The 27898-nt window shown below is 41.9% G+C and overlaps 1 long non-coding RNA gene across 1 annotated transcript; it reads left to right on the top strand.

The window, feature by feature from the left end:
- The first annotated feature begins 55 nt into the window (after positions 1-55).
- On the top strand, positions 56-27898 carry LOC116747644. Its single transcript, XR_004348092.1, has 3 exons — positions 56-339; positions 18200-18298; positions 25082-27898. It is a non-coding gene; the product is annotated as an uncharacterized LOC116747644 (long non-coding RNA).

Below are 27898 nucleotides of genomic sequence, written 5' to 3'. Positions count from 1 at the left end.
GCCCCGCCCTCTCCCTCCTCGGCCTATAAGTGCGAGTGTCCCTCCCCGGCTCCGCCCCTCCTGGCCAGAGCTGGCAGAGAGAAGCTTCGGCTGGCCCAGAGACTTACCGTAGAGTGACGCTCTCTGCTGTAGCTGCTTTAGGCTGCGGAGGCGTTGCTTTGGAAGAGTTCGTTTTAAAATTTCTATCTTTTAAATTGTATCCCGTCAGTTTTAATTATAGTAATGACTCAAGAAACATCAGTAGGTGTGCAGAACTGTGGCCGACTCTGGAGATCTAAAAATGAACAAAACAAGGTCCCGGCTCCCCAGGTCTTCTTAACTGGGTGTGTGGATTTGAAGGTTTGTATTTTCACTTGCCTGTAACAGAAATTTAGCATTTTTTTTTCCTTCAGGAAGGCAGGCGACAAATCCTAGTAGTGTTAGCTATATGTGGCACTGATAGCACTCACAGAGAAATAATGTCACGTATGATTGTTATTTCTGTCTCAAAATACTATTCATCACTACTTTGAAATTAAAGTAAGTTTATCTTGTTTTTTAAAGTGTTAATAAGAAGCATATGTCTTTCTGTATCACCGTAGTGGATCTGTGAAGTCTCTTTCCAGGAATCGCCCTCTGCCTAAGAGAACTGCTTCAAGAAAAATCACATTCCCTCTCTGGGGACAGGCTGCTGCCTCTGAGTCGTCTCTGCAAGGGTACCTAAGCCCAGGCCCCTAGCCTCAAGCGCGACAACTCAGAAGGGCCATCCCAGCTTCAGAGCTGCTCCTAGGGTCAGCTGAGGCTTCCACTGTGACTGCATCACAGTTCGATTTCTCCTTTTGCCCTGTCTTTCTATCACTGTCTCGAAGCTGTTCATGAGAACCTTTTTTTTTTTAAGACGTTGGAGGTAGGAGTTTATTAATTTATTTTTGCTGCGTTGGGTCTTCGTTTCTGTGCGAGGGCTTTCTCTAATTGTGGCGAGCGGGGGCCACTCTTCATCGCGGTGCGCAGGCCTCTCACTGTCGCGGCCTCTCTTGTTGCGGAGCACAGGCTCCAGACGCGCAGGCTCAGTAGTTGTGGCTCACGGGCCTAGTTGCTCCGCGGCATGTGGGATCCTCCCAGACCAGGGCTCGAACCCGTGTCCCCTGCATTAGCAGGCAGAGTCTCAACCACTGCGCCACCAGGGAAGCCCCGTGAGAACATTTGTATGCACACATCTTGTGGCGTCTCAGCCTTTTTAATAAGTGTAATTGTTATTTAGGTTTGGTGAGGCCGACAGATTGGGAAAGAACTGCCATTACAAAGGTAGTTTATTATACTCACAGATCCCAAGAGATGGAGGACACACCACACTGTGGGGTGCCACACGTGGAGGCGCTGGGGTTGATCACGAGGCAGGGGGAGAGAGGGGTCTGTGGGCATGAGCCCTTATTATGGTTTCCATAAGAAGGGATGGGCAAAGCAGGGCAAGCACGTTTAGAATTGGCTAATTGGAATAATTTCAGCAGGCTCTGGAGCATAGGGGCTGTCCCCAGTTGTTTGGTACCTGGCCCTGGGGTGATAAGGGCAGGTGGATAGTGGCCCCGAGTGTGAGATCCCAGAAAGGGAGGTGATTGGGGGGTGTGAGCTTAGATGCTGAAGTCGGGGAACTGACCAGCCTCTAGCCAGAGCGTCAAAACTGGATCAAGACAGCATTAAAAAAACTCTATTACATTGGTGTATATTTCCTGGGGGAACCTAGCCTAATCTGTTTTTAAAAATATGTTGATAACTATACTTCAACATACAGTAGACCCTAGAACAACACGGGCTTGAACTGCACATGTCCACTTATATGCAGGGTTGTTTGTTTGTTTGTTTTCCCCCAGTAAATGCTACAGTACTACACCATCTGGGATTGGTTGAACCGCGGATATGGAGGGTTGCCTATGGACGTGAGCTTCTTCGAATTTGGGGATCCGTGGTGGGTTCTGGAGCCAGGCCCCCTCGGATACCGAGGAGCGACTGTAATTGGTTTCTTTTGTAATTTCTTGTATTTTATTTTATGCATGTAAAAATATTATTCTGAGAAGATACAGACTTCACCAGACTCCAAAGGGTCACATGGCACCAAAAGGGCAAAAGCCTTTGGTAATTGAAGAGACAGGCATGCAAACAAGTAACAATATTTACATGTCAGTATATGTATGTGCAGACTACTCCTGGCCAAAAAGGAAGAAGTGACTATTGTGAGGATGATGTGCAGGAAGTGGGTGGAAAGGAAAGTGTAAGTAACAAGAATGCTTTATAGAGAAGGAGCTGCTAACGTCGGGTGTTACAGGAAGAGTGGTAGGTGGGTGAGAAGACTGGCAGGACACCTTCGACCCCAATTTCCACTCTCTGAATTGTTTTGTCTTGTTTGTCCCTCCACATTCCAGGTAACACGCTAACACCAACATGCACACACAAACACATTCCTCCCGTCTGCCAATAGTTATCAACAATTTTGGATAAATCACGGTTTAGTATTTATGTTATTATGACTCTAAAAATATTCGTAATGACCAATGATGAAATTTTTTCTTGTGTAACTTTTCCACTAGAATTTAATACTTGCCTTGTTTTTCCCCTTTGTCTAGTTTTAAATGATTACCCGTCAGCATTGTAAATCTCCTCTCAATGCATTCAAATATATCAACTACTCTATATGTTGCCTTTTTTGGTTTTTTTTCCCTTGGGTCCTCACTCTTGAATAAACACCTCACCTCTGCCACTGCCCAGTTCTAGACTGTTTGGAAATGACTTCTGCCCATTGTCTTCCTGGGACTTGCTGTCAGCCTTTTCCTGTCCTGTGCTGGATCTCTGGTTCTTGGATACCATGTATTCTTCTTTGCATTGTTTTGGGAGCACATCAGTTTTTGAGGTCTGGAAAATCAAAAAATGTCTGTGTTTTACCCTCCCACTTGACTGCTAGCTTGGATATATAATTCTAGGTTTAGAGACATTTCTTTCAGAACTGTTAAGTGATTGCTTCATCGTCTTCTAGTTCCCGCTGTTGGTGTTGAGAAATCAGATGTCATTTCTTTTTTTTCTTTCTCAATATTTTTAACATCGTCTCTTTCTTCCAGTGGCCTGAAAAGATGTGCCTTGATATAGACCTCTTTGCTTTCACTGACTTGGCACCTGAAGGGACCATTCATTCTGGATACTCATATCCTTCATGTTAGGGTTATTATCTTATATTATTAATTTTCTTAATAACTTGCTCCCCTCCTCTTTCTTCATTCTCTCTTTTAAGTAACTTCTATTACTCATACGTCGGATTCCCAGACTGGCAGTCTCATTTTCTCTCATTTTCTATCAGTTTTTCATTTTGTTTTATTTTTTAGGATATTAAAAAAATTTCCCATCCATTTTATTAGGTTTATTTCTGCTCATGTATGAAATTTCCAAGACATGTATGTATTTATTTTTATGTATGTGTATGTGTGCATTTGTGTGTGTGTATATGTGTGTGAGTATGTGCGTGTATGTGTACACGCACATATACGAGGCAGTGTATACGGGTTTGCCAATCCATGGTAATGTGATATGAACTGCTGCTGTCAGACCCAGGGTTTAGCAGAGAGAAAAAATTGAATCTCTTTTAGAGTTACAAACAGAATTTATGACTGGGCCTGGTAAAATTAGTCTCCTTTCCAAACCTGCAATTACTTACGTTTACAGTGTTGCTTTTGTTCTCAGAGCTCTCACAATTCCTCATCCCTTGCACAATTCTCCTTTCCCATAACTCCATTTCTCCTATAATTCCCCATCTCTTCCACAGTTCTCCATTCTCTCTCACAATTCTCTGTTCTCTGATAATATTCTGACCTCTTTCACAATTCCCCCATTTCTTCCCCAGTTCCCTCCCCCCCCCACAATTCTGGTTTTTTTCTCACAGTTCCCTGTGTCTCCCACATTTCTGTGTTCTTTCCCAGAATTCCCCATGCCTTCCACAATTCTTTATTCTTTCCCTCAATTCCCTGTCTCACTCACAATTCTCTTTTCCCACAATTCTCTGCTTCTGTCATAATTCCTTTCCCACAGTTTTTGTGGTGGAGGGGTTGTTTTAATTGTTTTCTTAATTGAGATATAGTTGATGTATGTTATATTAGTTTCAGGTGTACAACATAATGATTTGATATATGTATATACTGGGAAATGATCACCACAATAAGTCTAGTTAAGATCCATGCCACACTTAGTTACAAAATTTTGTCTTGTGATGAGAAATTTTAAGATCTACTCAACTAGTGACTTTCAAATATACAACACAGTACCATTAACTACAGTTGCCATGCTGTATATGACATCCTGAGGACTTACTTATTTTATAACTGGAAGTTTGTATCTTTTGACCACCTTCACCCATTTCACCCCGCCCCCAACCCCCAGCCTCTGGCACCACTAATTTGTTCTCTGTATCTGTGAGTTCATTTTTTTAAGATTCTACTATAAGTGAGATCACATGGTATTTGTCTTTCTCTGTCTGACTTATTTCACTTAGTATAGTGCTCTCAAGGTCTTTGCGTGTTGTCACAAATGACAGGATTCCATTCTTTTTATGGCTGAATAATATTCCATTGTATACAAATACCACATCTTCTTTATCCATTCATCCATTGATAGGCAGTTAGTTTGCTTCCATGTCTTGGCTATTGTAAATAATGTTTTAATGAACGTGGAGGTGTGTATATCTTTTCAAGCTAGTGTTTTCATTTCCTTTGGATAAATAACCAGAAGTGGAATTGCTGGATCACGTGGTAGTTCTTTTTTTACTTTTTGAGGAAACTTCATGCTTTTTTCTTTAGTTGCTACATCAGTGTACATTTGCACCAACAGCGCACGAGAGCTTCCTTGTCTCCACACGCTCATCCTCATTTCTTGTCTTTTTGATGGTAGTCATTCTAACAGGTGTGAAGTGATATCTCATCTGGGTTTATTTGCATTTCCCTGATGATTAGAGATTTTGAGCACATTTTAATGTACCTGTTGGCTATCTATATATCTTCTTTGGAAAAATATCTGCTCAGTTCCTCTTCCTATTTTTTAGTTGGATTGTTTGTTTTTTGCTATTGAGTTCTTCATATATTTTGGATATTAATGCCTTATCAGATATATGATTTACAAATATTTTCTCCCCTTCGGTAGGTTTCCTTTTCATTTTGTTGATAGTTTCCTTTGCTCTGCAGAAGCTTTTGAGTCTGATGTAGTCCTACTTGTTTATTTTTACTTTTGTTGCCAAATCCAAAAAATCATCTCCAAGACCAATGTCAAGGAGTTTACTGCCTTGTAAACTTGTAGGAGTTTTCTAGCAGGAGTTTTATGGTTTCAGGTCTTACTTTTAAGTTTTTAATCCATTTTGAGTTAATATTTGTGTATAGTGTATAATAGTGGTCCAGTTCAATTCTTTTGCATGTGGCTGTGCAGTTTCCCAACACCGTTTATTGAAGAGACTGTCCTTTCCCCATTGTGTATTCTTGGCTCCTTTATTGTAAATTATTTGGCCATGTATGCATGGATTTATTTCTGGACTCTCTATTCCATTCCATTGATCTATGTGTCTGTTTTTATGCCAATACCATACTGTTTTGATTATGGTAGGTTTGTAATATAGTTGAAACCAGACTCTGTAGTGCCTCCAGCTTTATTCTTTTTTCCCAAGACTGCTTTGGCTATATGGGGTCTTTTGTGGTTCCATACAAATTTTAGGGTTGTTTGTTCTATTTCTGTGAAAACATGCCATTGGATTTTTTTTCTCTTTCTTTTTCGCCACACCACGTGGCATGCAGAACTTCCCCTACCAGGGATCGAACCTGTGCCCCCTGCAGTGGAAGCGTGGAGTCTTAACCACTGGACCGCCTGGGAAGTCTGAAATGCCATTGGAATTTTGATATGGATTGCATTGAATGTGTAGATTGCTTTGGGTTAGTACGATCATTTTAACAATATTAATCCTTCCAATCCATGAGCATAGAATATCCTTCATTTATTTGTGTTTTCTTTGATTTCTTTAATAAAAATCATATATTCGGTTGGCCAAAAAGTTCATTCAGTTTTTCTGTAACAGCGTACAGCAAAACCCGAATGAACTTTTTGGCCAACCAGTTTTCAATGTTCAGGTCTTTCAACTTCCTGGGGAATTTATTCCTAGGTATTTTATTCTTTATGTTGCAGTTGTGAATGGTAATGTTTTCTTAATTTCTCTTGCTGCTAGTTCATTATTAGTTTATGGAAATGCAAGTGATTCCCACAATTCCCTGTCTCATGCACAATTCTCTGTTCTTTCCCACAGTTCTGTGTCACTCCCACAATTCCACATGTATTCCACAATTCTCTGTTTTATCCCAGAGTTCTCCATCTCTCCCATAATTCCACATGTCTCCTATAATTCTCTATTCTCTCCCACAATTCCGTGTCACTCCCACAATTCCACATGTCTCCCTTAATTCTCCTTTCCCACAGGTCCTCTTGTCTCCCAAAATTCTCTCTTTTTCCTACAGTTCTCTGTTCTTTCCCGTAATTCCCTGTCCCTCCCACAAATCCATGTGTCTCCCGTAATTCTCTGTTCTTTCCCATTGTTCCCTCACTCCCAGAATTCCTCCTGTCCCCCACAATTCTCTGTTCTTTCCCAGAATTCCCACTGTCACCAACAATTCTCTATTCTCTCCCACAGTTCTCCACTCTCCCTCAATTCTGTTTCCTAAATTTCCTGTCTTTCTCATAATTCTTTACTCTCTTTTGCAGTACCCCATTATCTCTCACAGTTTTTGCTCTTCCATCATACTCTATTCACTCCCACAATTCTCTACTTTCTCTCCATTCTCTCCCATAATTCTTTGGTCTTTCCCATAGTTCCCCTTGTCTCCCACAATTCTCTATTCTCTCCCACAATTCCCTGTCACTCCCACAGTTCCACATTCTCCCAAAATTCCCTGTCACTCCCATAGTTCCATGTGTCTCCCACAATTCTCCATTCTCTCCCACAATTCCCTGTCATTCCCACAGTTCCATGTTCTCCCACAATTCCCTGTCACTCCCATAGGTCCATGTGTCTCCCACAATTCTCTGTTCTTTCCCACAATTCTCCATTTCTCCCACAGTTCTTTTTCTGTCCCGCTACCTCATTATTTATGACAATTGTTCTCGCATAAAACGTATTTTCTCTCACAACTGTTTATTTTTCCCTTGTCATGGTTCTCAGTGCCCCAATGCCTCCGACAATTCCCCATCACTTTCAAAATTGTCTGCACTCATTCAATTTCCTGTTTTTCCCATAATTGTCTACTCTGTGCTGCAATTTTTCATCTCTCCCACAACTCCTTGTTTTTCCCACAATTCTCTGTTCTTAACCACAATTCCCTGTCACTCCCAGAATTCCCAGTGTCTCCAACCATTCTCTATTCTTTCCCACAATTCTCCACTCTCACAATTCTGTTTCCTAAATTTCCTGTCTTTCTCATAATTCTTTATTCTCTTTTGCAGTACCCCATTATCTCTCACAGTTCTTGCTCCTCCATCATACTCTGTTCACTCCCACAGTTCTCTATATTCTCTCAGTTCTCTCTTTTCCACAGTTCTCTGTCACTCCCACAATTCTCTCTCTCCCACAATTCCGCCTGTCTCCCACAGTTCCCTTTTTCTCCCACAGTTCTCTGTTTTTTCCCACAATTCCCTGTCAGTCCCACAGTTCTGTGTGCCTCCCATAATGCTCTGTTCTCTCACACAATTCCCTGTCAGTCCCACAGTTCCATGTGCCTCCCATAATTCTCTGTTCTTTCCCACAATTCCCTGTCACTCCCACAGTTCCATGTGTCTCCCACAATTTTCTATTCTCTCCCACAATTCCCTGTCGCTCCCACAATTCCTTGTTTTTCCCACAATTCTCTTTTCTATCCTACAGTTCCCGTCTCCCACAATTCTCAGGTTTCCCCCATAATTCCACAGGTCTCCCACAATCCTCTCTTCTCTTCCACAATTCCCTGTCATTCCCACAATTCCATGTGTCTCCCATAATTCTGTTTGTCTACAATTCTTTGTTCTTTCACAGAATTCCTCATCTCCCATAGTTCTCTGTTCTTTCCCACAATTCTCCATTTCTCCCACAGTTTTTCTTCTCTCCCATATTACCACATTTATCACAATTGTTTCTTCTCCCATAACACTCTATTCTCTCCCACAATTATTTATTCTCTCTCACAATTGTATGCTTTTCCCTTCTCACAATTTCCTTTTCTCTCATAAGGTCCCAAGTGCCTCCCACAGTTCCTGTCACTTTCACAATTCTCTGCATTCACTGGATTTCCTTTTTTTTCCACAATTGTCTACTCTGTCCCACAATTCTCTATCTTTCCCACAATTCTTTGTTTTTTCCCATAATTCTTAATCTCTCCCACAATTCTCTGTTTTATCCCAGAATTCCCTTTGTGTCCCCCGATTCTAAGTTTTGTCCCACAGTTCTCTACTCTGTCCCACAATCCCCCATGGCTCCCACAAATCTCTGTTCTATCCCAGAATTCCCTTTTCTCCCACAATTCCCCATCTCCCACAGTTCCTCTTGTCTCATTCAGATTTCTGTTTCTCTCTTAATTCTTTGTCTTTTCCACAATTCTGTGTTCTTTCCTAAAATTCTCTGTTGTTTTCACAATTCTCCTTACCTCCCACAATTTATTCTCTCCCCGAGAATCCCATTAACTTTCACAATTCCCCTTTCTACCATAATACTGTCTTCTCTCCACATTTCTTTGTTCTCACAATCGTCTGTTTTTTCTGTCACTCCCACAATTCCCTGTTTCTCCCATACTTCCTGATCTCTCTCACACTTTTCTGTTCTCTCCCACAGTTCCATGTGCCTGCCACAATTCTCCATTTCTTCCTCAATTCTCTTCTCTCTCACAATTCCCCTTGCCCCTCCCAGTTCTGCTTCTCTCACAATTCTCTTGTGTACAATTCTTTCTTCTCCCATAATGCTCTCTTCTCTCCCATAAATTTTTGTTCTTCCTCACAATTGTCTATTTTTTTCTTTCTCACAATTCTTTTTTCTCTCACAATGTCCCAGTGCCCCCCCCAGTTTCCCTATCACTCCTACAATTCCTTGTCACTTCCACATTTCCCTTTTCATGCACAATTCTCTGTTCTTTCCAACAGTTCTCTAATTCTCTCCCACAATTTCCTGTTTTTCTCATAATTCCTAATCTATCCCACAATTCTCTGTTTTTCCCCAGAGTTTCCCTTTCTCTCACAAGCCTCTGCTTTTCCCCACAATCCTCTAACTCTCCCACAATTGTCTCTTCTTTCCCACAACTACCCTTGTCTCCCACAATTCAGCTCATCCACAGTTTTCTGTTCTTTCTAATAATTTCCCGTTTCTCTTCCAATTCTTTTTTCTCCCCAATTCCCCATTTTCTCCCACAATTTTCCATTGTCACAATACTTGATCATCTTTCACAATTCTCTCTCACAGAATTCTCCCTTCTCTCCCATAATTCTTTTTTTTTCTTCTACTGTTAATTCCCATCTCTCCTGCCATTCTCTGTTCTCTGTCAAAATTTCTTAGATCCCTGGAGCCCGTCCCCAGGGTTTGCCAGGATCAGGCCCCTGGGTGGAAGAAGCACAGAAGGTTTGGCCCATTCAGGAGTGGCATGGCCACAGTGTGGGAACAGAGTGTGGCCTGGGAATGAGGATGTGACACAGAGGTAGGGTGTCAGCAGGAGAACATAGCTAGCTTTGCATGGGGTATAGGTGTGGCCAAGAAGGAAAATGGGTGTGGCAGGACGAATGTGACCCAGATGAGCTCTGTATGGCCAGGCAGAGAGGAGGGGCATGGCCATGTGGGGAGGAGCATGGGCATGGACATGCAGGAGTGTGGTGTAAGTGGCAGGGGAATGACTCTGTCAGGGCAAAAGTGGGAAAATTCTTGGTTATGATGGAGTGCAGGTGGCCTGGGAGGGCATAGCTAAGGAGGAAAGACAGGGGGTCAGTTCCTTGTCTCTGAGACAATACTCTATTTCAGTACATGACAAAAATATTTTGTAACCGTGTATTTAAAATGATATTATTTATGCTACCTACCTATGGTTATTTGAAATCAGAAAATACATTTTTAAAGCTTTCTATCCCTTATTTTGGTGCTACTCGCCATGTGTCACCCCAGTGGGTCTAGTTCACACACTTACCAGTCTGCCATGAGATGAGGACCTTGGACCAGAGGGAAAGTAAGGCACTGCTTCCTTCATCGAGAAAATCTTGCAAGTTGTGCTTAGTGACAGCAGATTGCTATTTTAGTGCAAACTTCGTATCTCACCTTGGACCTGCAGCTAGCAATTCCTGGGCTGGCGTTTGAGTAGCTAGCACTGTCAGTCACTGAAGCAGTCAGTAGGCAGGCAGCGAAAGGGTAGAAGAGTCAATGAATCTTGAACAATATCATTCATTCAACAGTACATGTGGCGCATCTGTGATGTGCCAGGTCTTAAGTGCTGAGAACACACAGGTGAACGCACTGCACAAAGCCCTTGCTCTTAGGGAATTTACCTTCTAAGTAAACAAAGAGATCTAGCAACCAATGAACAATCCAGTACACAAACAAATAATTTCAAAGTGTGAGAAACACCATGAAGAAAAACCAAGTAGTGTGACAGAGATTGAAGGGTGATGGTGCTACTCCAAGTGTGGTCCATGAAGCAACAGATTTGCATCTCCTGGGAGCTTGTTAGAAATGCAGAATTACAGCTTCAACACCATCCCCCCACCACTGAGTCCAAGTCTGCATTGTAACAGGCTCCCCAGGAGATCCGTGTGCACAGTGCAGATTGAGAACCCTGGATACAACCTCAGATGTGGTCGTCAGGAAGACTTCTCTAAAGGGGGGACATTTTAGCTGAGACCTGACTCATGAGAAGGACCCAGCCGTGTAAAGGTCAGGACAAAGAGTGGTCCAGACAATGGGAACAGCAAAGGAGAGCTTCCTGTGATTGGAACGAACAGGGGAAGGCCAGCGGGGCCTGCACGGGGTGAGTGACGGCAGAACATAGGAGAGGATATGGGGACTGGAGCGTGCTCGGCTTCTTGGGGGCGGCGGGGGGGTTGCATTTTCTTCTAAGTGAGATGTGAAGCCATAGGAGGGTTTTAAAAAGAAGAGTTATTGACCCGACAACAGGGAGAATTTGCTTTTCTCAACTTCGCTCTTCACCACTCTCCAGTTATGCCTGGACACCTTCACTTGGCCCCCCGCCAGCGCTGCCCTTGACCTTCACAGTCTTTGCTAAGGTCTGAATGCATGAAGGCAAGTTCCTAAGACACAGCCAGTGGGCGTCCTTATAGCTCAGTGTTCCACGGGGTCTGCATGGGTTCACCAGGACTCGCCGCGTGGGTACGCAGAGGGACCATGTCTGTATCATGTCTCTCTCAAGGGCCAGGGCTGCCTCTCACTCTTTGAAATACAGTAAATGCCACTGTTCTTCAAAGGGATTTGTTGCCAGTAAAATTAAATTACTGGAGGTTATCATTCTGTTTAATATTTTTAATACTATTGTAATAACTTCAGAGAATATATTATTGCAAGTTCCAAGTTTGTGTGTGTGTGTTATTTATTTTTTTGATGAGACCAGGGTCTCTTAACATAAACCTCTAAAAAAATGAATTAATTTTAATTCACTGATGATAGATAACTGCCTTTTATTGTGGGTCACTCTCAACTTATCTGAACCCTAGTTCCATATCTCCAGATGTACACAGGGCATGACTGTTTGAAGAAGTTTCTCTAATTTATAGCTGAACTTATTTAAGACTGAACACTCCTTGATATGTGCCAAGTGGGCCTGGGAGGGCACTGACAGGCCTGCTATGGGACCAGTTCAGAAGACTGAAGCTTGTCCTCTGATGAACGCTGACAGGGAGATGCCCAGCCTTTTACTCTGTTTGGGAATCCATCATGTATGAGGTTTCATAGGGGGCAGGGGCTTGCTCCCCTGTGTAGCGGTGGTTCTCATGCGGGGGTGGGGGTGGGATTTTGTTACTCCCATCCCATCCAGGAGGCACTTGGCAATGTGTGGAGCCATTTTTGGCTGTCACACTGGAGGTAGGAATTGCTATTGTCATCTACTGGATCAGGGACAGGAATGCTGCTTACCATCCTGAAATGTACAGGACAGCTTTCACAACACAGAATTATCCAGCCCAAATGTCCATAGTGCCAAGGTTGAGAGACCCTGTTCTAGGCGAACCAAAGGCCAGAAACTTGCTGTCCTTGATACCTGGCAGCTAGAGCATGGGCTCCTTCCTCCTCAGCTTGCACAGTATATAATATAGATATACATGTACATGTACGTGTGTGTGTAGTTACTAAGTAACTATGTTGGGACAATTTAACTTAATTCTCCTCCTTTTTACCCTATTTTGTTTTAATTAAAAATTTTTTTATTGAAGTATAGTTGATTTACAATGTTGTGTTAGTTTCAGGTGTACAGAAAAGTGATTCATCTGTCTATCTATCTGTCTATGTATTCTTTTTCAGATTTTTTTCCCCTTATAGATTATTACAAGATACTGAGTATAGTTCCCTGTGCTGTACAGTAGGTCCTTGTTGGTTATCTATTTTCACCCCAGTTATTCTGAAGCTGAAATGGGGGGGGAAAGCTAGTGTTTAATAGTAAACTGTTGTTGTTATTACTATTATGTTATTGTAATTAAGTTATTAGGCCAGTTGTTACCACAAGTGGGCCTTTATGGGTGAGCAGATTTGACATGGTGGACTGAGAATGACAGGAGTGTACCACTGGTCACAACGGGTGAAATGCACGTTGCTCTGGAGAGGAGCTGTGCAGGGCAACGTGTTACCAGCCACCCAGGCAGGAAACATCAGGATAGACTTGCCTAGAGGAGTGAGAGATTTCATCCTTTCTCCCCTGTGGAAATAATTGGTGATGGATCCGGTTTGCTAATAATTACCAAAATTAAAGAGAAATGGAGCAATAATAGGGTTATGTTAATGAAATTTCCTGCTGGTATTGGATTTGCCTTTCACTTTTTAAGTATAAACCATAGCCAAGGACCATGCAACATAATTTTTCTTTTGAAGGGAAACAACAACATGGCAGGCTATGTCTGAAACTACCAACTTGCCGTATAAAGAGAAAATTAAGATAAAGAAGGCAAGAAGAGAGGCAGTAAAAGAAATGGCTGCTGATTTTGAGAAATGTCTGGGTTTAGGGGCAAGATGAGTTCATTGTTGGAAACACTGCAGTTGTGATGACAATGGTTATCAACGGTGAAATCCAAGAAGCAGTTCAGAGCACAGAACTGAAACTCAGGGAAGTGAGAGCTGGTTACAAATAAAGAAACGTAAGTCATCTGGTGTGGTTGGATGGTCAAACCAAAAGGATGAACGGTGATAGCCTTCACGGCTTTTGTTCTCCTTTGCTATCATTCCGTACTTACCAAAGAGTCTTCGGACTAGTTGGGTTTCCCTGCTCAGAAGGGAATGCTTGATTAGCTCACCTAAATATATTCCTGCCTCTTTGGCAGTTTTGTTTGTTATCGTAAGCATTGTGAATTAATAAATTGGAGAGAAGAAAAGTAAAAATGGAAGGAAAATCAAGAAGGTAAGTTATGAGTGGCTGTAGGGGAAGGAGGGGGAGGCTCTCTTAAGTGGTTTGGATTCACTGTAAAGTGGGATTGAAGAATTAAAGCCGCAAAAGACAAGTTGACAAACCATTCTCTACCACCACCACATCAGACACAGTTTTCCAAGAAATATGCTGTGGGGGATATTAAAATTCATACTTTAACTCTTGAATCCTAGGAACAGATGTTTGTGATATTGTTTTATTGCTTGGTTTCCTTATGCATTAAAAACCAAAGATATACAGGCTCTAAATACAGAGTTATTGGTACAAATATTTAAAAGATATAATCAGAATATTATAGCAAAGGTTTGGATTTTTCTTCTCTCTCTCTCTCTCTTTCTCTTTCTCTGTCTCTCTCTTTCTCTCTCTCTCTCTCTCTCTCTCTCAGTCAGTCTGTCTCTCTCTCCAGCAATGGCAATATAAGGCTTTATAGCCAAAGAAATATACTGTGAATTATAAGGTATGAAATAAATTGTTAACAAAAATGCTAAAATATGTTACTCTGCCCCTCTTCAGTTGCACTTTCCTTGATGTTACGTCAGAAGCAGAGGCAGCCATGTGAGTAGGAAGCCTAACGCATGAGGTTATCTGAGGAGTGCTCTTTTGCCCCAAATCAGGGTTCTCCAAAGAAACAGAACCAACAAGAGATCTAGCTAGCTAGCTACATATCAAGAAATTTATTTTAAGGAATTGGTTCACACAACTGTGAGCAGTGCCGAGTATTAAATTTGCAGGGCAGGCCTGCAGGCTGGAAACTCAGCAATAAGTTGACGTTGCAGTCTTGAGTCTGAAATCTGTAGGGAAAACATTTCCTGAGCTTCTACCATGTGCTGGTTATGGAGCCAGTCTCGGAGGCCATGGGATGGGTGGGACATGTTCCCTGCTGCCTCACCAATACTCTAGGTAGTGAGACAGACACATCTTCAGATAATTTCATTTATTTCGTAACTCTATAAACTTACTGTGGGAGGATAAAGAAAATGTATTTAGCCATGGCCTTTACTCTGGAGGAGATGACCTCTGAATTGACTTTTTAAAAAGCCATTTTAACTGTTTTTAAGTGTACAATTTTGTGGCATTAAGTACATTGACAATGTTGTACAAACATCACTGTGAATTGCCCTTTAAAGGCTAACTGGGGGTTATTCCGGTGTATCAGACACTGTTAGATGCAATCTAACATCTGTTCTCTCCCTGCCTACATTTTTTTTTTACACAAATGGTAGCATACTTCACATAGAGTTTTCACCCTTGTTTTCTTCAGTTAAAATATCTTGGAGGTTTTCCATATTGATACATAAAGCATTCCAGTTTGATATTATTTAACAGTTGTACACTGTCCCACTGTATAGATTAATATAATTTATGTAAGTGGTCTCTTAATAGTGAACAAAATTTAATGGTTTCTAATGCATTCCCATTACGAACAATGCTGCAATGAATAATATTGTAATACTTACATTTTTTCTCACATGCGAGCAGATCTGTGGAATGAACACCTAGAATCAAAATGACTCGCTCAAGAGGAAGTTGCTTTTATCTTTGGTAGGCATTTCCAAATTACCCTCAATAGGTGATTGTACCAGTCCCTCTCAGAATGTATGAGACAGCCCATTCCCTCACACCTTCATCAATACATTGTATTGCTTTTTGTTACTGATTTTGTAGGAACTATTTACATAGTAAGGAAATTAACTCTTTTTCCGAAGTATGAGTGTGTGAGTCTGCTTGGGCTGCCATAACAGAATAAAACAGACTGAGTGGCTTAAACAACAGAAATTTATTTTGTTCTCGAGGTCAGAGGTTCAAGATCAAGGTGCCGTCAGTGTTGGTTTCTGGCTTCCTGGCTTGTAGACAGCTGCTTCCTTGGCCTCTTCTCTATGCATGTGGAGAGAGGGAGCTCTCTGGTATCTCTTCCTGAGAGGACACCAGTCCTATCAGGTTAGGGCCACGCCCCTAAGACTTCATTTAACTTTCGTTACCTCCCTGAAGACCCTATCCCCAAATATAGTCGTATTTGGGTTAGGACCTCAACGTACAAATTTGGAGGGGGAGCACACAATTCGATCCATAACAATGAGTTAGAAATATTTTCTCAGTCATTTTGCTTTTGTTTTTGTTTGTGGTGAATTTTGCTTTGAGTAATTTTTATGCACCTTAATTTCACAGTCTTTTCTTATATGGTTTCTGGGTGTTGGGGTGTCGTTAGAATTACTTTCATTTAAGTCCTAAATGAATTCTTCTACGATTTTTCAAATTTATAAAAATTTTGCCTTTTTACTTTATTTTATTTTATTTTATTTTATTTTATTTTACAAACCCTTGTGTCAAGGGCTGACTTTCAATAGATGGCAGCGAGGGAGCTGCTCTGCTATGCCTTTTTACTTTAAACCCTGGATGTATTTGAAATTTATTCTGGTGTAAGGAATAAAGTACAGCTCTAATCTCCCCTGTTTTTTTCAGTTACTCAGTTGTCTCGGGACTATTTTTTCAATAAACCATCCCCCCATATCCCCCTACACACATACAGAGATTTGAGATATCATCTCATTATTAAGACACGAAATTCCCATGTATACTCAGATCTGTTTGTGGACTTTTTACTCCGAGCCATTATTATGTCCGTGAACAACACACCAATATCATGTTAAAGTACTGGGACCATCTGGCAAGTCATTCTTCTCTCATTATTCTTCTTTTTTCAGAATTTTTCTTGATACTTTTGCTTGTTTATATTTCTGAATGAAATTTGGAGTTGGCTGGTCAAGTTTTTTATTTTTGTATTTTTTTTGAAAATCTGGATGGTAATTTTACTGGGATTATGTTAAATTTATATATATAGGAAAACGAGAAGTCTTTAGAAAAATGTGTCATCCTATACATGAATATGCAGTGCCCTCTCCAAATGTTCAAGTCTTCTTTTGTGTCCCTCAGTGCAATTTTAAAGTGTTTCTTAAAATCATTTTAAAGTGTTGAGTTTATTCCTTGGTATTTAAACTTTGGTTTTGCAATGTAAGGGAAATCTTTTCCTTTTTTATATCTTCAAACTTATTATTGGTATATTTATGAAAGCTGTTGACTACATTCGACTTCTGTTTTGCAATGTTTTGAATTCGTGTGTTTTCGTTAGTCTTATTTTTTTTCTTTATCTTGGATTTTCCAGGGATTCTTTCATACAATCTCAACTAATAATAATTTTACCTCTTCATTTCTAACTCTAATGCCTGTAATTTCTTATTTCTGCTAATTGCAAAAAAGTTAGGACTTCGCAGCAAAATACTAACTAATAGAAGTGGTTGTGGACATTCCTAATTTTTGTGGGAATGTGTCTAGTGTTATTTATCCATTAAGCATTGGGTTAACTTTTTAGATTGGCATACAGTTTTTTTTTTAACATGTTCAAGAAATATCCATCTATCTCTTTTTATTCCGAGTTTTAACAAAATCAACAAATGCTTTGGTGAATGGGCTTCTGTAGAAGACGATAGAGGGGTTGATTTGTTCATCTGAGTCAATGTGAACTGAACCAGCACAGGTAGAAAGAGGAGTCCAGAGGCAGAGGTGACCATGGGAGCATAGATTGCTGAGAAGCACCATATAACTTAGGGAAACTGGATCTCCTGAGGACCTGGAGATTCAAGTGGATCAGATCTTGAGCCCCAGGCGGTAGGAAGGCCAGGCCTAGCTGACAAAGGCTTACACTTTGCTTAAGGGCAAATGTATTAAATATTGTACAAAATGTGGTGAGCTGATACTAAAACATTCTATGGTCTGAAAGTGGTATGTGTGTGTCTGTGTATCTGTACGATTGCTTTTGATCTTCTGGTTTAGACCATTGCTTCTCATACTTTCCTGGGTGTACGTATCCCTCGGGGATCCTGTTAAAATGCAGATTCTGACTCGCTTACTCTGGATGGGGCGTGAGAATCTGCTTTTGTATTGCTCAGAAGCACCCAGGTGATGGCAGTGCTTCTGGTCCAAGGAGCACACTTTGGATGGCAAGGCTTTCGAGTACCCTATGTGTTGTCCGTAGAAAGAAATACAGAGATTGAGAGTAAGCGTTTAGGAACTTTTTGTAGCAGTTTAAGAGAGTGATTTTCTTTCTCATGAACCTGAGGATAAAGAAATTTGGCGTACATTTTGTACGTTTGCTTTTTATTTCATTCCATTAGTGATTTTTTGGTTTTGGTTTTTACGAAAATATCGGTGGGCAATTGATTAGAAATTAAAAAAACAAAACAAGACAACCGGTCCTTCACTATGGATAGTTCCAGAAGCATTACTTTAAAGTACCTCCTCTTGAAGGAAAATTGATTATCTTTCTTCTCTCACGTGGAAGCAGGAACATTTGTCTAAAGTTTTCAGTTACCCCCAATTAATTCAGCTTTATAATTCGGGAGTAGAAGAGATGAGTATGACTGTTCTACTGTTTACAATCGTAATATAATTAGCCCCTAGCTTTATCTGAATAATTTCAATAATAATTATCAATGAAAATAATATACTTGCTTCATTTTTTAAAATGCCTTTGTAATTGCTCAGAGTGGCCTCATACTTGATTCCATTGCTTTTTGCAGGGTTGGAGCACTGAGCACTGAGCCCCCTGAGGTGAGAAAGGCTTGTGTGGCACTGATGCGGTTTGAAGGTCACCTACAATGTGATATGTTTATCCTCAGGTGAGTCTGCGATGGTGCTGGAAATTCTAGTACCAAAAAGTGACTGCTAGAATGAAAATGGGCTACTACTCCATGGGAAACAGCATGAAACATATATTTTATTGTATCACATGAACTAGAGACAATTGATTGCATGTTATACTAGTGGTTAAATACTTAAAAGAAATTTCCACTTCTGGGAACTTCCTTGGATTTTGCGTTGTTGTTCTGTGTTCATACGCTTTGCTCTCTGCGAACACTTGACAATATAGATGAGAATTGTGTGGTGGGAAAAGGGCTAAATTTAAGAATGTTCTATCCATTTAAAGGTTTCCTGAAAATTGTGTGTGTGTGGGGGGTGGGTATTATTTTATTTTAACAGAGAACAGCTCAGTCTGGCCCCCAAAGTACCACAGGAAAACACTGCAAACTATCACTGTGAACTATTAACTCCAATAGATGACATTTGTTTAAAGTCACATCACTGAAAAAAAACTTCAAAAGTGTGCTGAGGGCATTCATTAAGGACAAGTGAGCATTTAAGTGGTGGGTGGTGTTAATTAGGGAGATAGCAGGTCCTTGTAAGAGAATTCTTTTCTCTACCTCTCCTTTCTTTCTTTACTGATCTCTCTTATCCCCCTCTCTCTCCTCTCCTTCTGGCCTTCCCCCTTCCTTCCGTCCTTCTCTCCCGCTACTGCCCCTTCCCTTCCTTTTAACAAATTATTGAGCACCTCCTATGTGCAAGATATTATGCTAGACAGGAAAAAAGAGAGAAAAGATAGACTTTGACACTAATAATGAGGCCCCCAGACCACCAGGATTTGGGATACTTGAGCAAAAGAGATTTGATGAAGTTTATCCTCCAAAGGTAAGGGGAGAGGGGTGGTCAGAGGAGGAGAATGTTCTGGCCGGAAAGGAGTCAAGATCTGAGTACAGAAAGCTGAAGGACACACATTTCCACTTTGGGTTTAGGAGTGGCGGGAATGCTTGGGGTGTAGGAGGTTAGCACCAGGTCAGTATTACATCTAAAGGACTATAAGCCTGGCCTCTAATTGAAAAGGGGTGTGGAGGCAGGGTCTAGCAGGTGGTGAACCAAAAGAATTTACTGGGATCTGAAAAATAAGCTGAAGTAATAACCCCATCGTGGGCAGGCAGGCAAGAACCTTCCCCTTTCTGAGTTGAAAGTAAGCCTCTTGAGTCTGGACTTGCTTTCCTAAATTCCACTTCCTCCTTTTCTCGAAAATGAGGTGAAATAATACCAGCCACAAAAAAGCATTGACTATATATAACGTGAGGCTGTGATCTTGTTACGTTATAAAAGTGTCCCTTGGCTGTTTCATAGGTATAGCTGCTCTCTCCCTCAAAATAGCTTGTGTTTTTGGAAGCCCACATAGGCCACGTTTTGTTTTTCAGAGAAAACATTCAATGACTGTGGCCGAATGAGGTCTCATCTCTACCCCCGTGCAATCAAGGCCAACTGGGTCTCTAGGCCCACTTGATGCTAACCGCTGAGAGTCTTTTCTGGACCTGGCGATTTGGTACTGGTTATTTCCACCTGCTCTGAGAATGAAGCCTTAGGATAGAGACCATACTGAGAAAATCTTAAAAGTCTCTTTTGCTTTGAGAATCATGAAAGCGGGTAGTGCATCTTACCCATCTTCTGTCCTTGGTACCTCACACAATGTCTGGCACATACCTAATGTACAGCCGGATGGATGGAGGTGCCCACAACGTGCTACCAGGAGGCGGCAAAATTATTGTTGCAGTGAAGAAACGCTTTTTTTCCCTTTTGTTTTCCACAGGATATCTTCCTAAACCTGTCTAAATGGATGGGTGGGAGGATGGACAAGGGGACGGGATGATAGGTGAGCGGACGGGTGGGGGATGAATTCAATGTTACACCATCAGTTCCTACTGACCATGGAGACTCTTCAGTATCATTAAACTCTCTCGATATGATGACTCGGGGCAACTCTGTCACCCATTTCTGAGTTTCACTTGGTTACAGTTTGAAATCACGGACTTCCATTCATTTGATTCTGCCACTTCGTGTATTAATCTGCTGCAGGTTTTGACAACCTAACAGTGATAATTTCTAGTTATTTGTGTGGGTTTGATGTTGGCTTTTACAAAGTTTTATGTACATGGCTTGTAAACCTTCATATTTTTGGGCTTTAAATGGTTTCTCACTTCTCGGACAATGTTACAAAACATTTTATGGTGGAAAAGTTTACAAAGCGGTAGCATGAGTTTAAAAATTATAGTCAATGACAGTGATTTCATTGAACCAGAAAAATGGAAACCCTGATCTAGATCCTCTAAATTAAAAACAAAAACGCATTTGGGGTAATCACTTTAATATTGGACTCTACAGCTATGATAGGTAGGAATTCTTTCCAAAGGGCATCCTGATTGGTGAGATCTGTCAATTGCATGAATCTACGACCCTGTGACCCAGAAGTTATCAACTCAACATTACTAACACACCTCCACACACACATTTCATAATCTTCAGTGTGAGAATTTTTTAAAAAAAAAATTTTAAACAGCTTTGGAGGGAAGAATCTTAACCTAAATCTTTTTGAGTAACTAACAAAAAGACTTAGGAAACTGCCACTGGGGGGCGATGGAAGTTCAGAAGCTGCCCTGCTAGTCCCTAAGGCATTGGAGCACTTCAGCTGGTTTATTTATTCAAAGCTGGAATTTGGACTAGCGAACCACCAAGCTCAGGGAAATTCCTGGATAAGGAACACAGTCCTGGGAAAAACCTACCAAAGATGGAATTAGCACCTTGGCGGACCGCCTTTAACACAAAGAGCTTTCCTTCCTTGTGCATCTTAAAAACTGACTTTAGTTCCCATCAGTTAGAAACAGAGGAAGCCAAGTTAAACTGCAAAGAAATGAGACAACAAAGGAGGGTGCTTATTTATCATGACCTGCAAACACATGTAAGTGCATAGTTTAAACGGCATTAAGGTATCTCCCAGCCACTTGGATCAGAGTTTTGGCTGGTGTGGGTGGGCCTCAGTCAGGAACTTTCCTGGGGGAGGAGAGAGGTTGTAGAGTTTATCTCAGGAAACTCTGAGTCATAGCTAACATTTCAGGTGACAAAGAATCTAGTGAGGCAGAGTTTAGATGGGTTTAGAAAGGTATCTGGTGGAAAACAAAGGAGAAAAACATGTGTCTTCACTGAAGGGGTAATTCTGCAGCCACTTGGTGGTGGGCTGTGGGTTTTATTTCTCCTTCCCGGTTACCTCTGCGGTGCTTGGGACCACTGGTCGGATTGGGGTCCAAACCTGGCCCCAGACTTTGGCCATCCCACTCCATTCAGCATTATCATTGTTGGGGGTCCACTGATCTTACTTGGTTTTCTCTTCTTTCCCGAGATTGATACCATCAGTGTCAGCGGCACAAGGATTTTTGTCCCGCTTCCACTCCAAGAAGGGCCAAAGGACAGGGAGAAGTAGAACGTAAGAAAGCAAGTCCAGAATGCACTTTTGTGCATAAGAGAAGGCATAAATATATCCAAGGGACTGTGTTGCACCCCATGTCCCATAGGTTCTCCGTTTCTAAAGCCCTCGAACCTAGCAGAGGGATGGCCCAGGAGTTCCAAGATTGCAGCTCAGACGAGGACCCATGGATCCCAGAGCTCAGTGCCTGGTGCCCGCTGGAAGCTGCTGATGCATGTTTCTGAGGACACTCAGAAATCTATCTGGAGGCATGTTACATCAGTGAGGACATTTGGGGTTTTGAGTGAGAAGCCCAACTTGAATTAGTCAAGCAGAAAAAGGAATTTATTGGTTCACATCCCTAGGAAGTCCAGGGGTGGGGGAGGCTTCAGGAAGGGCTGGATCTGGGGGCTCTGCCTCCCTCTCTCAGCCCGGTGTCCATCTGTGTGACAGTCTCTCTCCCAACTTCTTTAATATCCTGGGTAATTAGCTCCTATCAGGTCACATACTTTCTTTCGGATCAATGACTCTGTTGAGGGGTAGAACAGGGTAATATGATTTGCGGGGGCCCCGAGGGTTGTAACTGATAGCCCACCTAGGACCACATGAAATGGGAGAGAGGATGTTCCTCAGAGGAATTGATTCTGGACAGCCTAAAGCAGCAGGAATCTACATGCAAATAATTTGTCTGTGTGGACAGGAGATCAGTAAGTCAAATAATAATGAGATCAGTTAGCCAACAGTAAAATTAATCCCAATTGTAGTTTTGCTTCCTTAAATTCTACCATAGGCCTAATGAAAAGGCTCTGGATTCCTGAGTAAGTAAGTTGGGGAATGTCTCTGCTAATTCCAAGAGGATCTAGGAACTGTTTTCTATTGGCAAATGCCTCTATCAAAAGGAACCTGAGTTGTAATCAGTGCAATAAGGAAAGCACCATGAGTTCAATATCGGATGCTGAAAAGAAAAGGGAACATACTGTCTAATAACGAAAAGGACCAACAACTGCATTTGGGACTAACAGTCCTGAAATTATCCCTGGAAACCCCTTAAGGTCTCCATAATTATTGCAAGGCTCCCTTAATTCAAGTGATCTGCTTTCTATGTAAATCCTAATCATACAAAACACATGCCCCGGTGCAAAACATAAACTGAAAGTAAAATTGCAAGAAACTGAGCGCCTAAGATAGCTCGCAGCAAACACTGATAGGGTGTGATTGGAGACAGCGGGGCATTTGGGCCTGAGTGACAAAAAGGGTCTGCAAGGCTGAGAGGGTTGTCGGAAGCCATTGTGCTGAGGACCGACATCCACCCACAGTTGCAAGGTCTAAGAGGAAAGCCCTAGGCCCTGCGGTGGGGTGGCCTGGAAAGGATACCTTTCTGAATGTTCTATTCCCATGTCTGAGTTCTCTCGAGCTCCCTCCCTGCGGGCTGTGAATCTGGAAGTCACTTCTGCTCCCAGTGGAGTGGCAAGAATACCAACCTGTGGAGTCATCTTGTGGGTGGGACGAGCTATCATATACCGGTCTAACCCAGGAGTTGGCACACTTTCTCTGTAAAGGGCGGGAGAGTTAGTATTTGGGGCTTTGTGAGCCCTAGTCTCTGTCTGGAAATTACTCGGCTCTGCAGCTGCGGGCAATATGTGGCTGGATGGGCGTGGCCACAGCTAGCTACCCCTAGTCTAATTGGTACTTCTTCCCGGTTCTCGAAGTGTTAGCTCCTCCTTTTATGGACTGAATTGGGTTCCACCTCCCCACCCCCCACCCCTGCCAAATTCCTATGTTGAAGCCCTAGCCTCAGGTGTGACTGCATTTGGAGAAGGGTTTTTTTAAGGAGGTAATTAAAGTTAAGTGAGGTCACATGAGAGGGGTGCTAATTGGCTAGGACTGGTGTCCTTATAAGAAGAGGAAGAAACACCAGAACTTTCCCTCTCCACCGTGTGAGAACACAGCAAGGCAGTCATCTGCACGCCAGGAAGAGAGCTTTTATCAGAAACCAACCCCGATGCCCCTTGGTTTGGGACTTGCGGCTTCTACAACTGTAAGAAACTCAATTTCTGTTGTTTAAGACCTCTAGTCTGTGACGGTTTGTGAGGGCGGCCCCAGTAGATTAAAACAATGATGCACACATTAACTGTATGAATCTTGTTGTCACTTTAAATTTCTTTCTTCTCTCCCTCTCTCCTTCCTTCTTCCCTCCCTCCCCCCCTTGCTTCCTTTTTAAAATTTTTTACATCACTCAAATGGAGGTAAAAACATCTGCCCTGCTTATCCAACAAAATTTTTCTGAAGCTTAAATTAAATCAAAAACATGAGGTAGGGCTTCCCTGGTGGCAGAGTGGTTGAGAGTCCGCCTGCCGATGCAGGGGACCCGGGTTCGTGCCCCCGGTCCGGGAAGATCCCACGTGCCGCGGAGCGGCTGGGCCCGTGAGCCATGGCCGCTGAGCCTGCGCGTCGGGAGCCTGTGCTCCGCAACGCGAGAGGCCACGACACTGAGAGGCCCGCGTACTGCAAAAATAAACCCCCAAAATACAAGATACAGTATACTACAAGCAAATATTAAAGTATTTCTGTTTAAGCTCAATCACCTCTTTTTGCAAATGTAACCTAGCAACTCTGGACTCAAATGTTGAGGGCTTCCCCAACAAGCGAGGTTTCTTGGTCAGTGGAGTGGTGTTTGTGTTTCTTTGCCTGCGTGCTTTTATTTTTTTGAGAGGCGGGGGAGCTACAAGGTGGCTAGGAGAAGAAAACAAAAGGATTCTGGTTCTAGTCCGTGGTGGAGAGGTAAGGGAGGTTGGGCTCAGAACTGAGAACAACTGAATGAAGAAAATAATTACAGACTCTGAACAACGTCAGGGAGAAAACCAGCAGGGTCACGTGACAGAAGTTACAGGCCTGGGACTGGCTGTAGACGAAATAAACAGTCTTTATGGCCTCTTCGTCTTCCCTCTCATCTTTTCTTCCCTCAACCCTCATCTCCAAGGCTTTCAAGCTCCTGGTTTCTCATGAAAATATTGGATGAGGATGCTGTTCTTTGCTTCGGTATCATCCGTAATCTACAGTTCACAGTAATAGTAATGACTCTTGTTAATTGTGTACTTCTGACCTGGGCACTACTATGCTAGGCATATTTTGTAATAAACTTTTAAAATTACAGTAGTTTGAGATCTACAGAAAAGTTGCAAAGCCATAAAGAGAATTCCCATACACTGCACACACCGTTTACCCTATGACTAACGTCTTACGTGAGCCTACTGCATTTGTACAAGCAATAAACCAACTTTGATACATTAATATTAACTTTCATTCTTGATTAGAATTTTGTTAGTTTTTACCTAGTGTCCTTTTTCTATTCCAGGATCCCTTCCAGGAGACCACATTACAGCAGATCATCCTGTCTCCTTGGGCTTCTCTTGGCTGTGACAGTTTCTCAGGCTTTCCTTGTTTTTCAAGACCTTCACAGTTTGGAGGAGGAGTGGTCAGGTATGTTGTAGACTATCCCTCAACTGGGATCAGTCTGATGTAATGCATTATTTTTTACTCTGATGGCTAAGCTTCAGCGTTGGGATAAATTATTTCATCGTTACAGATGAAAATATTGAGGTACAGAGAGGTCAAGGAACTTCCCCAAAGCCACACAGCTAGCAAATGACAGAAGCAGTGATCAAACTCGAGGTTGACATGACCTCATGCCACACACTTACTTGGCCTCCCCAGCTCCTATCTGCTGAATTCTTGACATTGAAATAGTTCCCTTCAAGGCTACCAGGGTGATCCTTTTTGTAGCTGTTCTTGCATACAGTTTTAAACAATTTACTGGTATGTTTAATTAGGTTCGAACATTTCTCCAGTCGGTTATTTGCTGAACTATTTGTGTCACTTCAGTGGCTGCTTTCTTAGGGCGCTTGGTTAATTCAGAAGGAACGTCACTAGAAAGTATTAAAGAACTTGTGTTTCTAGGCGTGGTTCTCAAACTGTGCTCACCTGGCGCCCAGGATGGTCACCTGGGCTGCTCGTTAAACACGCACTTCGCCGGGGTGGGATGACCCCCTGGCCTGGTTTGCCCAGAACTGACCCGATCCCAGGATGTGGTGCTGAAACCCTAACCGGGACAGTCCAGGCAATCCAGGATGGTTTGTCACCCTACCACAGCGTTCCTAGGACCTGCTCGGGCCCAGCAATCTGCCTTTAAACAAACTATGCAAGGGGTTATTCTGTTAAACATACGGAAGTTGGAGATCCACTGCGTCGGATATTGGAACGAATTGCTGACATTGCTGGGGACGGGTTTCTGGAGACACTGAGAAAACCTCGATTTCCATCTGTTTCGGTATGTTTCATTCTGCCTGGAGTTGAAGTAGAATAATATCACCCAGCCTCCAGCCCTGATAACATCAGTGGGGTGCTTTTGCCCTCTAGGTAAGAAATAGGCACGACTTCTCCAGTTCCACCTTTGAGCTGAGGAATGATGGGAGCTCTTAAAAGATGTAAGGTCTTTGGGAGGTCATTATGTATCAGTTGTGATTAATGAATCTGTATTAACCTTGCGGTGGTGGTTCTCAACCCTGGCGGCTCAGTAGAATCACCAAGGAGAGTTGAAAAATCCTAATGCCCAGGTTCATCCCAGACCAACTTCACCAGAATCTCTGGGATGGGAACCCAGGCACCAGTAATTTTATAGTTGGAGAACCGTGGCTCTAAAGCAGTACTGTCCAGTAAAAATAATACATGAGGCATTATTTTCTAGTAGTCATATTTTTAGAAAGTTAAAGAGGAGCCCATGAACTTCAGGAATGTATTAAATTTAACTCAGCATACCTGCAATTTTAACCTGTAATCATTCTAAAAAATTATCAATGGCATGTTGCATGCACTTTTTCATGCCAAGTCTTTGAAATCTGGTGTGTGTTTTACACTTAGAGCACTTTCTCAATTCAGATAGTAAATTTTCATCAGAAATACTTGATCTGTCTTTAGATTCGTATATCTGAGTTGTTCCCAACATGTTTAGAAGTACTCCAGTAATGGAATCAAGTATTAGCTTTTAAATTCACATTTTAATAATTAAAATAAAAGCAGTTTCTCAGTCTCACGAATCACATGTCAGGTGAATAGACAGGTAGCTAATAGCTCTTGTCGTGGGTAGCACGGATGTAGGCCACTGCTTCTGAAACTTGAATTTGTACATACAAATCACCAGGCAGCGTGGTTAAAATCTAGCTTCTGATTCAGGAGGTGTGGGGTGGAGCCTGAGACCGTATGTCTAACAAGCTCCCCGGTGATGCTGACGCTTCTGATCCTGCGACCGCACTTTGAGTAGCCAGGGACTACAGTAATCTTGAATGAGGGCCGCCTCAACTGAGTTCTCCACTTGCTTAGTGGCATTCTCTCATTTCAAAGGCTAAGAAATGTGTGTTGGTATGAATATATATGAAAAGAGGTAGGCATACATACGCACGTTATGTATCTGAAGTGTACATAGGTGGGTGTGTGTGTATATATGTGTGTGTGTATATATATATATTTATATATAAAACGTCTGATCGTGTCTAGACACACAAATAAGCTCCACAAAGAGAAGGAACGCTTGAGTACTACACGTGTTATTTGTCTTCTTCACTTTCTTTCACATTCAACTTGATCTTCTTTGGTTCACTGGAACTGAACAACAGCTGAATGTTTAATCTTGATTTAAGTCCCTGTATTCCTTTGTTTGCTTTTTTAAAATGAGTGCAGTAGGTTTCTGCATTGTGTTTCAGTGTTTGAAGTTATTCAAAACGTATTTGATGACCCAGGCTCTGTGGTTCTGTGTACGGTACAGAGTAAATCCCAGTTCCATTTGCTTCCCCTGTGCTTGTACGTGGAAATTGTGTGTCTCGGTACTTGTATTTATTTCTACAGATGATTTTTATTCTTTTCTAGACATCAGTATGGAAAGGTTATGTATTACTTTTGAAGTGTTGTTTCAACATGTATTTAATTATTCAATTCAGTTGGTTCCTCTGAGCCAAAGCTTATTTGAGCCAAAGCTGATTTAGCTCCTATGCCAGGTTCCAAAAAACAGATAAACAAAAAAAAATCCAAAAAACAAAAACTAAAATTGAGTTCTCTTTTTGAGGATTTATAATCTGAGAAAGTTATCTGAGTATAAATAGCAACGAAAATCATAGTGAAA

The sequence above is a fragment of the Phocoena sinus genome, chromosome X (assembly GCF_008692025.1).
Source record: "Phocoena sinus isolate mPhoSin1 chromosome X, mPhoSin1.pri, whole genome shotgun sequence".
In the NCBI taxonomy this organism is placed as follows: domain Eukaryota; kingdom Metazoa; phylum Chordata; class Mammalia; order Artiodactyla; family Phocoenidae; genus Phocoena; species Phocoena sinus.
This window is presented reverse-complemented; position numbering and strand designations above follow the sequence as displayed.